Genomic DNA, 12,821 nt, shown 5'->3' on the forward strand with positions numbered 1-12,821 from the left:
GTAGAACTTTCGCTTTGCATGTTGGGATCAGCAGTCCGTGCATATAAACCTTGAAGATCATCAGCTTCTAAAAAGTCAATCAAAATGTACATAATTACAATAATGCCATTAGTGGGCCATCTGTGCAAGGCAGATGACGCTGCAAATCATCTAGCGCCAACAAAATGGATCCAAAACAGCCCCAACATCAAGGGCCGTCGGCCGCATTATCGGCGGTTGGTGCAATCCCCGTGGTTTTTGCTACCGCGTAATACATAAGGGTTCACATTGCCAGAAGCTTTAGGATGCACTCTCCATTTGTTCAAATAAGGCTGCAGCGTTCTCCGCCAACCACAGGTAAAGTATGATGCCTGACGCGTTTCGAACAAAGTAGTTCTTCCTCATAGGCAGATTAGACTTTTTTAAATCAGGAGGCAAAGACCGTTGCTTGACATATAACCCATCACTTTATTGGCCCCCAGGTGGAGCCTTGTAGAACTTTCGCTTCGCATGTTGGGATCAGCAGTCCGTGCATATAAACCTTGAAGATCATCAGCTTCTAAAAAGTCAATCAAAATGTACATAATTACAATAATGCCATTAGTGGGCCATCTGTGCAAGGCAGATGACGCTGCAAATCATCTAGCGCCAACAAAATGGATCCAAAACAGCCCCAACATCAAGGGCCGTCGGCCGCATTATCGGCGGTTGGTGCAATCCCCGTGGTTTTGGCTACCGCGTAATACATAAGGGTTCACATTGCCAGAAGCTTTAGGATGCACTCTCCATTTGTTCAAATAAGGCTGCAGCGTTCTCCGCCAACCACAGGTAAAGTATGATGCCTGACGCGTTTCGAACAAAGTAGTTCTTCCTCATAGGCAGATTAGGCTTTTTTAAATCAGGAGGCAAAGACCGTTGCTTGACATATAACCCATCACTTTATTGGCCCCCAGGTGGAGCCTTGTAGAACTTTCGCTTCGCATGTTGGGATCAGCAGTCCGTGCATATAAACCTTGAAGATCATCAGCTTCTAAAAAGTCAATCAAAATGTACATAATTACAATAATGCCATTAGTGGGCCATCTGTGCAAGGCAGATGACGCTGCAAATCATCTAGCGCCAACAAAATGGATCCAAAACAGCCCCAACATCAAGGGCCGTCGGCCGCATTATCGGCGGTTGGTGCAATCCCCGCGGTTTTGGCTACCGCGTAATACATAAGGGTTCACATTGCCAGAAGCTTTAGGATGCACTCTCCATTTGTTCAAATAAGGCTGCAGCGTTCTCCGCCAACCACAGGTAAAGTATGATGTCTGACGCGTTTCGAACAAAGTAGTTCTTCCTCATAGGCAGATTAGACTTTTTTAAATCAGGAGGCAAAGACCGCTGCTTGACATATAACCCATCACTTTATTGGCCCCCAGGTGGAGCCTTGTAGAACTTTCGCTTTGCATGTTGGGATCAGCAGTCCGTGCATATAAACCTTGAAGATCATCAGCTTCTAAAAAGTCAATCAAAATGTACATAATTACAATAATGCCATTAGTGGGCCATCTGTGCAAGGCAGATGACGCTGCAAATCATCTAGCGCCAACAAAATGGATCCAAAACAGCCCCAACATCAAGGGCCGTCGGCCGCATTATCGGCGGTTGGTGCAATCCCCGTGGTTTTTGCTACCGCGTAATACATAAGGGTTCACATTGCCAGAAGCTTTAGGATGCACTCTCCATTTGTTCAAATAAGGCTGCAGCGTTCTCCGCCAACCACAGGTAAAGTATGATGCCTGACGCGTTTCGAACAAAGTAGTTCTTCCTCATAGGCAGATTAGACTTTTTTAAATCAGGAGGCAAAGACCGTTGCTTGACATATAACCCATCACTTTATTGGCCCCCAGGTGGAGCCTTGTAGAACTTTCGCTTCGCATGTTGGGATCAGCAGTCCGTGCATATAAACCTTGAAGATCATCAGCTTTTAAAAAGTCAATCAAAATGTACATAATTACAATAATGCCATTAGTGGGCCATCTGTGCAAGGCAGATGACGCTGCAAATCATCTAGCGCCAACAAAATGGATCCAAAACAGCCCCAACATCAAGGGCCGTCGGCCGCAGTTTCGGCGGTTGGTGCAATCCCCGCGGTTTTGGCTACCGCGTAATACATAAGGGTTCACATTGCCAGAAGCTTTAGGATGCACTCTCCATTTGTTCAAATAAGGCTGCAGCGTTCTCCGCCAACCACAGGTAAAGTATGATGTCTGACGCGTTTCGAACAAAGTAGTTCTTCCTCATAGGCAGATTAGACTTTTTTAAATCAGGAGGCAAAGACCGCTGCTTGACATATAACCCATCACTTTATTGGCCCCCAGGTGGAGCCTTGTAGAACTTTCGCTTTGCATGTTGGGATCAGCAGTCCGTGCATATAAACCTTGAAGATCATCAGCTTCTAAAAAGTCAATCAAAATGTACATAATTACAATAATGCCATTAGTGGGCCATCTGTGCAAGGCAGATGATGCTGCAAATCATCTAGCGCCAACAAAATGGATCCAAAACAGCCCCAACATCAAGGGCCGTCGGCCGCATTATCGGCGGTTGGTGCAATCCCCGCGGTTTTGGCTACCGCGTAATACATAAGGGTTCACATTGCCAGAAGCTTTAGGATGCACTCTCCATTTGTTCAAATAAGGCTGCAGCGTTCTCCGCCAACCACAGGTAAAGTATGATGCCTGACGCGTTTCGAACAAAGTAGTTCTTCCTCATAGGCAGATTAGACTTTTTTAAATCAGGAGGCAAAGACCGCTGCTTGACATATAACCCATCACTTTATTGGCCCCCAGGTGGAGCCTTGTAGAACTTTCGCTTTGCATGTTGGGATCAGCAGTCCGTGCATATAAACCTTGAAGATCATCAGCTTCTAAAAAGTCAATCAAAATGTACATAATTACAATAATGCCATTAGTGGGCCATCTGTGCAAGGCAGATGACGCTGCAAATCATCTAGCGCCAACAAAATGGATCCAAAACAGCCCCAACATCAAGGGCCGTCGGCCGCATTATCGGCGGTTGGTGCAATCCCCGCGGTTTTGGCTACCGCGTAATACATAAGGGTTCACATTGCCAGAAGCTTTAGGATGCACTCTCCATTTGTTCAAATAAGGCTGCAGCGTTCTCCGCCAACCACAGGTAAAGTATGATGCCTGACGCGTTTCGAACAAAGTAGTTCTTCCTCATAGGCAGATTAGACTTTTTTAAATCAGGAGGCAAAGACCGCTGCTTGACATATAACCCATCACTTTATTGGCCCCCAGGTGGAGCCTTGTAGAACTTTCGCTTTGCATGTTGGGATCAGCAGTCCGTGCATATAAACCTTGAAGATCATCAGCTTCTAAAAAGTCAATCAAAATGTACTTAATTACAATAATGCCATTAGTGGGCCATCTGTGCAAGGCAGATGACGCTGCAAATCATCTAGCGCCAACAAAATGGATCCAAAACAGCCCTAACACCAAGGGCCGTCGGCCGCATTATCGGCGGTTGGTGCAATCCCCGCGGTTTTGGCTACCGCGTAATACATAAGGGTTCACATTGCCAGAAGCTTTAGGATGCACTCTCCATTTGTTCAAATAAGGCTGCAGCGTTCTCCGCCAACCACAGGTAAAGTATGATGCCTGACGCGTTTCGAACAAAGTAGTTCTTCCTCATAGGCAGATTAGACTTTTTTAAATCAGGAGGCAAAGACCGCTGCTTGACATATAACCCATCACTTTATTGGCCCCCAGGTGGAGCCTTGTAGAACTTTCGCTTTGCATGTTGGGATCAGCAGTCCGTGCATATAAACCTTGAAGATCATCAGCTTCTAAAAAGTCAATCAAAATGTACATAATTACAATAATGCCATTAGTGGGCCATCTGTGCAAGGCAGATGACGCTGCAAATCATCTAGCGCCAACAAAATGGATCCAAAACAGCCCCAACATCAAGGGCCGTCGGCCGCATTATCGGCGGTTGGTGCAATCCCCGTGGTTTTGGCTACCGCGTAATACATAAGGGTTCACATTGCCAGAAGCTTTAGGATGCACTCTCCATTTGTTCAAATAAGGCTGCAGCGTTCTCCGCCAACCACAGGTAAAGTATGATGCCTGACGCGTTTCGAACAAAGTAGTTCTTCCTCATAGGCAGATTAGACTTTTTTAAATCAGGAGGCAAAGACCGCTGCTTGACATATAACCCATCACTTTATTGGCCCCCAGGTGGAGCCTTGTAGAACTTTCGCTTTGCATGTTGGGATCAGCAGTCCGTGCATATAAACCTTGAAGATCATCAGCTTCTAAAAAGTCAATCAAAATGTACATAATTACAATAATGCCATTAGTGGGCCATCTGTGCAAGGCAGATGACGCTGCAAATCATCTAGCGCCAACAAAATGGATCCAAAACAGCCCCAACATCAAGGGCCGTCGGCCGCATTATCGGCGGTTGGTGCAATCCCCGCGGTTTTGGCTACCGCGTAATACATAAGGGTTCACATTGCCAGAAGCTTTAGGATGCACTCTCCATTTGTTCAAATAAGGCTGCAGCGTTCTCCGCCAACCACAGGTAAAGTATGATGCCTGACGCGTTTCGAACAAAGTAGTTCTTCCTCATAGGCAGATTAGACTTTTTTAAATCAGGAGGCAAAGACCGCTGCTTGACATATAACCCATCACTTTATTGGCCCCCAGGTGGAGCCTTGTAGAACTTTCGCTTTGCATGTTGGGATCAGCAGTCCGTGCATATAAACCTTGAAGATCATCAGCTTCTAAAAAGTCAATCAAAATGTACTTAATTACAATAATGCCATTAGTGGGCCATCTGTGCAAGGCAGATGACGCTGCAAATCATCTAGCGCCAACAAAATGGATCCAAAACAGCCCCAACATCAAGGGCCGTCGGCCGCATTATCGGCGGTTGGTGCAATCCCCGCGGTTTTGGCTACCGCGTAATACATAAGGGTTCACATTGCCAGAAGCTTTAGGATGCACTCTCCATTTGTTCAAATAAGGCTGCAGCGTTCTCCGCCAACCACAGGTAAAGTATGATGCCTGACGCGTTTCGAACAAAGTAGTTCTTCCTCATAGGCAGATTAGACTTTTTTAAATCAGGAGGCAAAGACCGCTGCTTGACATATAACCCATCACTTTATTGGCCCCCAGGTGGAGCCTTGTAGAACTTTCGCTTTGCATGTTGGGATCAGCAGTCCGTGCATATAAACCTTGAAGATCATCAGCTTCTAAAAAGTCAATCAAAATGTACATAATTACAATAATGCCATTAGTGGGCCATCTGTGCAAGGCAGATGACGCTGCAAATCATCTAGCGCCAACAAAATGGATCCAAAACAGCCCCAACATCAAGGGCCGTCGGCCGCATTATCGGCGGTTGGTGCAATCCCCGTGGTTTTGGCTACCGCGTAATACATAAGGGTTCACATTGCCAGAAGCTTTAGGATGCACTCTCCATTTGTTCAAATAAGGCTGCAGCGTTCTCCGCCAACCACAGGTAAAGTATGATGCCTGACGCGTTTCGAACAAAGTAGTTCTTCCTCATAGGCAGATTAGGCTTTTTTAAATCAGGAGGCAAAGACCGTTGCTTGACATATAACCCATCACTTTATTGGCCCCCAGGTGGAGCCTTGTAGAACTTTCGCTTCGCATGTTGGGATCAGCAGTCCGTGCATATAAACCTTGAAGATCATCAGCTTCTAAAAAGTCAATCAAAATGTACATAATTACAATAATGCCATTAGTGGGCCATCTGTGCAAGGCAGATGACGCTGCAAATCATCTAGCGCCAACAAAATGGATCCAAAACAGCCCCAACATCAAGGGCCGTCGGCCGCATTATCGGCGGTTGGTGCAATCCCCGCGGTTTTGGCTACCGCGTAATACATAAGGGTTCACATTGCCAGAAGCTTTAGGATGCACTCTCCATTTGTTCAAATAAGGCTGCAGCGTTCTCCGCCAACCACAGGTAAAGTATGATGTCTGACGCGTTTCGAACAAAGTAGTTCTTCCTCATAGGCAGATTAGACTTTTTTAAATCAGGAGGCAAAGACCGCTGCTTGACATATAACCCATCACTTTATTGGCCCCCAGGTGGAGCCTTGTAGAACTTTCGCTTTGCATGTTGGGATCAGCAGTCCGTGCATATAAACCTTGAAGATCATCAGCTTCTAAAAAGTCAATCAAAATGTACATAATTACAATAATGCCATTAGTGGGCCATCTGTGCAAGGCAGATGACGCTGCAAATCATCTAGCGCCAACAAAATGGATCCAAAACAGCCCCAACATCAAGGGCCGTCGGCCGCATTATCGGCGGTTGGTGCAATCCCCGTGGGTTTGGCTACCGCGTAATACATAAGGGTTCACATTGCCAGAAGCTTTAGGATGCACTCTCCATTTGTTCAAATAAGGCTGCAGCGTTCTCCGCCAACCACAGGTAAAGTATGATGCCTGACGCGTTTCGAACAAAGTAGTTCTTCCTCATAGGCAGATTAGACTTTTTTAAATCAGGAGGCAAAGACCGTTGCTTGACATATAACCCATCACTTTATTGGCCCCCAGGTGGAGCCTTGTAGAACTTTCGCTTCGCATGTTGGGATCAGCAGTCCGTGCATATAAACCTTGAAGATCATCAGCTTCTAAAAAGTCAATCAAAATGTACATAATTACAATAATGCCATTAGTGGGCCATCTGTGCAAGGCAGATGACGCTGCAAATCATCTAGCGCCAACAAAATGGATCCAAAACAGCCCCAACATCAAGGGCCGTCGGCCGCATTATCGGCGGTTGGTGCAATCCCCGCGGTTTTGGCTACCGCGTAATACATAAGGGTTCACATTGCCAGAAGCTTTAGGATGCACTCTCCATTTGTTCAAATAAGGCTGCAGCGTTCTCCGCCAACCACAGGTAAAGTATGATGTCTGACGCGTTTCGAACAAAGTAGTTCTTCCTCATAGGCAGATTAGACTTTTTTAAATCAGGAGGCAAAGACCGCTGCTTGACATATAACCCATCACTTTATTGGCCCCCAGGTGGAGCCTTGTAGAACTTTCGCTTTGCATGTTGGGATCAGCAGTCCGTGCATATAAACCTTGAAGATCATCAGCTTCTAAAAAGTCAATCAAAATGTACATAATTACAATAATGCCATTAGTGGGCCATCTGTGCAAGGCAGATGACGCTGCAAATCATCTAGCGCCAACAAAATGGATCCAAAACAGCCCCAACATCAAGGGCCGTCGGCCGCATTATCGGCGGTTGGTGCAATCCCCGCGGTTTTGGCTACCGCGTAATACATAAGGGTTCACATTGCCAGAAGCTTTAGGATGCACTCTCCATTTGTTCAAATAAGGCTGCAGCGTTCTCCGCCAACCACAGGTAAAGTATGATGCCTGACGCGTTTCAAACAAAGTAGTTCTTCCTCATAGGCAGATTAGACTTTTTTAAATCAGGAGGCAAAGACCGCTGCTTGACATATAACCCATCACTTTATTGGCCCCCAGGTGGAGCCTTGTAGAACTTTCGCTTTGCATGTTGGGATCAGCAGTCCGTGCATATAAACCTTGAAGATCATCAGCTTCTAAAAAGTCAATCAAAATGTACATAATTACAATAATGCCATTAGTGGGCCATCTGTGCAAGGCACATGACGCTGCAAATCATCTAGCGCCAACAAAATGGATCCAAAACAGCCCCAACATCAAGGGCCGTCGGCCGCATTATCGGCGGTTGGTGCAATCCCCGCGGTTTTGGCTACCGCGTAATACATAAGGGTTCACATTGCCAGAAGCTTTAGGATGCACTCTCCATTTGTTCAAATAAGGCTGCAGCGTTCTCCGCCAACCACAGGTAAAGTATGATGCCTGACGCGTTTCGAACAAAGTAGTTCTTCCTCATAGGCAGATTAGACTTTTTTAAATCAGGAGGCAAAGACCGCTGCTTGACATATAACCCATCACTTTATTGGCCCCCAGGTGGAGCCTTGTAGAACTTTCGCTTTGCATGTTGGGATCAGCAGTCCATGCATATAAACCTTGAAGATCATCAGCTTCTAAAAAGTCAATCAAAATGTACATAATTACAATAATGCCAGTAGTGGGCCATCTGTGCAAGGCAGATGATGCTGCAAATCATCTAGCGCCAACAAAATGGATCCAAAACAGCCCCAACATCAAGGGCCGTCGGCCGCATTATCGGCGGTTGGTGCAATCCCCGCGGTTTTGGCTACCGCATAATACATAAGGGTTCACATTGCCAGAAGCTTTAGGATGCACTCTCCATTTGTTCAAATAATGCTGCAGCGTTCTCCGCCAACCACAGGTAAAGTATGATGCCTGACGCATTTCGAACAAAGTAGTTCTTCCTCATAGGCAGATTAGACTTTTTTAAATCAGGAGGCAAAGACCGCTGCTTGACATATAACCCATCACTTTATTGGCCCCCAGGTGGAGCCTTGTAGAACTTTCGCTTTGCATGTTGGGATCAGCAGTCCGTGCATATAAACCTTGAAGATCATCAGCTTCTGAAAAGTCAATCAAAATGTACATAATTACAATAATGCCATTAGTGGGCCATCTGTGCAAGGCAGATGACGCTGCAAATCATCTAGCACCAACAAAATGGATCCAAAACAGCCCCAACATCAAGGGCCGTCGGCCCGCATTATCGGCGGTTGGTGCAATCCCCGCGGATTTGGCTACCGCGTAATACATAAGGGTTCACATTGCCAGAAGCTTTAGGATGCACTCTCCATTTGTTCAAATAAGGCTGCAGCGTTCCCTGCCAACCACAGGTAAAGTATGATGCCTGACGCGTTTCGAACAAAGTAGTTCTTCCTCATAGGCAGATTAGATTTTTTTAAATCAGGAGGCAAAGACCGCTGCTTGACATATAACCCATCACTTTATTGGCCCCCAGGTGGAGCCTTGTAGAACTTTCGCTTTGCATGTTGGGATCAGCAGTCCGTGCATATAAACCTTGAAGATCATCAGCTTCTAAAAAGTCAATCAAAATGTACATAATTACAATAATGCCATTAGTGGGCCATCTGTGCAAGGCAGATGACGCTGCAAATCATCTAGCGCCAACAAAATGGATCCAAAACAGCCCCAACATCAAGGGCCGTCGGCCGCATTATCGGCGGTTGGTGCAATCCCCGCGGTTTTGGCTACCGCGTACTACATAAGGGTTCACATTGCCAGAAGCTTTAGGATGCACTCTCCATTTGTTCAAATAAGGCTGCAGCGTTCTCCGCCAACCACAGGTAAAGTATGATGCCTGACGCGTTTCGAACAAAGTAGTTCTTCCTCATAGGCAGATTAGACTTTTTTTTTTTTTTTTTTTTTTTTTTTTGAAAACCTTTATTGTGCAGTAATGGTAGACAAATACGGGCCTACAACCACCTGGCCGGCCACGAAGCTGTGAGCACTGTTGCAAGCAATACGGTACATCGGCAGCAAGGCGATACTATTAAGCAAGCATTTGGAAGTACACTGGATCATGTTGTACCGCCGACGTACAGGAAGAATGAGGTTTATTTTAAATTTTATAAAAACACATGAACAAGAATTGAGTCCAGGATAGCCATAGTCCAGTCCATCTCATCACAAAAGTAAACAGTAACGTTCAGCAGGCGAGTTTCATAAGACGCAGGAATTTGCAATCAAAACATCAGAATCGCAAAGGTAACTACAGGAGAGGGAAGCAAGCACTGCGGCGAATGCAAACAGGAACCCACCCAGCTACAAGCCAGACTATAGCCCGAGGACAGAAATAGGCAAAAAGATGAAAGAAAAGAGAACAAGGCCCATAGAAACGAAAAATTAACATATAATCCCCCCACCCTACACGCATGCAGAGGCTACGGCCTACCCCCCCCTTGCAGGTGCCTGTCGCCCATCAGAGTACCCGAAATATAGAGACAAGAGACAAGTAAAGGGAAGAAAGGAAAAAAGAGAATCGTAATAAGGTTAATTTTACATAACTTTATATATAAGGAGATACTGAAGCTAGAACGGGTCAGTGTATAATACATACATCCAAGTAATAAACGGACAACGTCCATCAGGAGAATCCACTTACAATAAAGATATCCAAAATGGCGGCACTAATCCAGGATAGCAGAATCAAGACATAGTAAAGTGTGCCCCCCCTGCCGTTAACCTCCTAACACTAATCCCGCCCACTGACCCAGGAAAAAGCATATAAGAAAGAGAAACGGAAAAAGAGAAATAAAAGGCCCATAGAAACAAAAAGGAAAGAACCGTTGGAGACCCCCCACCCTACACGCATGCCGAGGCTATGGCCTTCCCCCCCCTTAGCAGTGTGTCTGTCGCCCCAAAAAGAGAACCCGAAATATAGAGTACAAGCAAAGAAAGAAAGGAAAAAGTCCATAAATGCACGGTAGCACACAGGGAGAGAGAGAAGAATACACTACCCTACTACTCCCAGGAAAAGGAAAAAGCGGGGAGGAGCCCACCCAGCCACCGAACTCCCGGCTTCCCACACCGTCAACGTCTCCGGCGCCATACACCACACCATGACAAAAAACTGTATTCCCAGTAGATCAGAAGCAGTAACACCCAGTACCTCAGTCCAGCACAAGTCCACCCCCCCCAGCAGGTGAGATAAGCAACAGGAGAAATCGACAGTAATGTGCAGAAGAAAAGCAGGACATTAAAGACTACTCAACCACTATCATAAAACATGGTCCAGTCCGGGTCTGCGCCAGTCGATCCAATCATTTCAACAACAGACAGTCCATCAACCCTGTCCGGATCGACAGAATTTCTCCAGGCCCGTCCATTGCTGCGAGGCGTCTTTGGCCAGGACAAAGAAGCAAGATGGCCGCCTACAAAGAGAGGGGACAATGAAGCCTCCGTGCGCCGCAGGGTCCCAAACAGTGCAAAAGCATACCCCAGGGGCTCCAGTGATAGAGGCAGCGAGGGGGACAGGCGGCGAAGAGAAGGAGTTGCCAGGCTCCGATGGATAGTTTGTGGGCAGAGTCGTCACGTCGATAGTAAAGGGTACACCTGCAACTGTAACATCGTCGATAGTCAGACTCGAAACCTTGTAGCCAGGAGAATACCTCACCACCTTCTCTGTGTTCGGCAACATTGTGTCCCCTCCCGGTTGAAACAGGGGCGGCGGGGGATCATCCAGTCGGGATCGCCTCCTGCCTGGCAGCGCTTCATCGAAACTCCGGGCCAGTGTCCGGGCAGTGCTCCGCATTTCAACCTTCAAGGCCATGAGAGCGGCCAGGATGTCGCCACAGGTCGGGTCACTCCGAGTCAGAAGCCGGTCCGCATTGTCCCCCCGTGCACTCGATGCGGTCACCGGCACCAGGGCGCGTGGGTCACCAGCCACTGCAGACCCAGTATCAACTAACACTCCGGCGGGGAAAACAGGCGCCATGTCCATGCCTGCTGCGCACATCACATGGCGATACGGGGGTGAGAGCAGCATCCGGAAAAGCAACAGTGTAGCCGCCGGGGAAGCTCCGTAGGCAACTCGAAAGCAGCACAGGATGGGAGTCTTCCACGTTTCCCGGGGGTTAACAGTCGTCCACTACGGGGAAGACGCTGCAAGATGGAGTCCGCCCGTGCCTCAAAGGGGTGGCAGGGGGGGGCTAACCGTGGGGGGGGGCTTCAGCGTCGTCTGTGCCACAAGCTGCGCGTAGAAGAGTCCGACCCAGGTTGAAGGGTCCGACTCCGGTCGTCCGGGCAGCGTTCTGAGCCCCCGTGGTCTGCAGCGTCTCACCAGCTCGTCACCCCATACAAGTCTCTCGGCGTCCAGCGGCGGCCATCAGCGCGGAGTACAGGGGGAAGCGCCGGAGGTCAGGAAACACCGAGTCCGCCTCCAATTTCGCCGGCAAAGGTACCAGAAGATCACCAGTCATTTCAGCGCCATCATTTTGCGGTGGTAGGGCAGCGCCGGGTAGGATAAAGGATCAGGATATTCAAAGAAAGCCAGACGGCTTGCGGAGCCGGGAGCTCAAGCGTCCGTCCCGTCCGCCATCTTGGCTCCTCCCCCAGATTAGACTTTTTTAAATCAGGAGGCAAAGACTGCTGCTTGACATATAACCCATCACTTTATTGGCCCCCAGGTGGAGCCTTGTAGAACTTTCGCTTTGCATGTTGGGATCAGCAGTCCGTGCATATAAACCTTGAAGATCATCAGAACTACTTTGTTCGAAACGCGTCAGGCATCATACTTTACCTGTGGTTGGCGGAGAACGCTGCAGCCTTATTTGAACAAATGGAGAGTGCATCCTAAAGCTTCTGGCAATGTGAACCCTTATGTATTACGCGGTAGCCAAAACCGCGGGGATTGCACCAACCGCCGATAATGCGGCCGATGGCCCTTGATGTTGGGGCTGTTTTGGATCCAGTTTGTTGGCGCTAGATGATTTGCAGCGTCATCTGCCTTGCACGGATGGCCCACTAATGGCATTATTGTAACTATGTACATTTTGATTGACTTTTTAGAAGCTGATGATCTTCAAGGTTTATACGCATGGACTGCTGATCCCAACATGCAAAGCAAAAGTTCTACAAGGCTCCACCTGGGGGCCAATAAAGTGATGGGTTATATGTCAAGCAGCGGTCTTTGCCTCCTGATTTAAAAAAGTCTAATCTGCCTATGAGGAAGAACTACTTTGTTCGAAACGCGTCAGGCATCATACTTTACCTGTGGTTGGCGGAGAACGCTGCAGCCTTATTTGAACAAATGGAGAGTGCATCCTAAAGCTTCTGGCAATGTGAACCCTTATGTATTACGCGGTAGCCAAAACCGCGGGG

Source organism: Lissotriton vulgaris, chromosome 5 (assembly GCF_964263255.1).
Source record: "Lissotriton vulgaris chromosome 5, aLisVul1.2, whole genome shotgun sequence".
In the NCBI taxonomy this organism is placed as follows: domain Eukaryota; kingdom Metazoa; phylum Chordata; class Amphibia; order Caudata; family Salamandridae; genus Lissotriton; species Lissotriton vulgaris.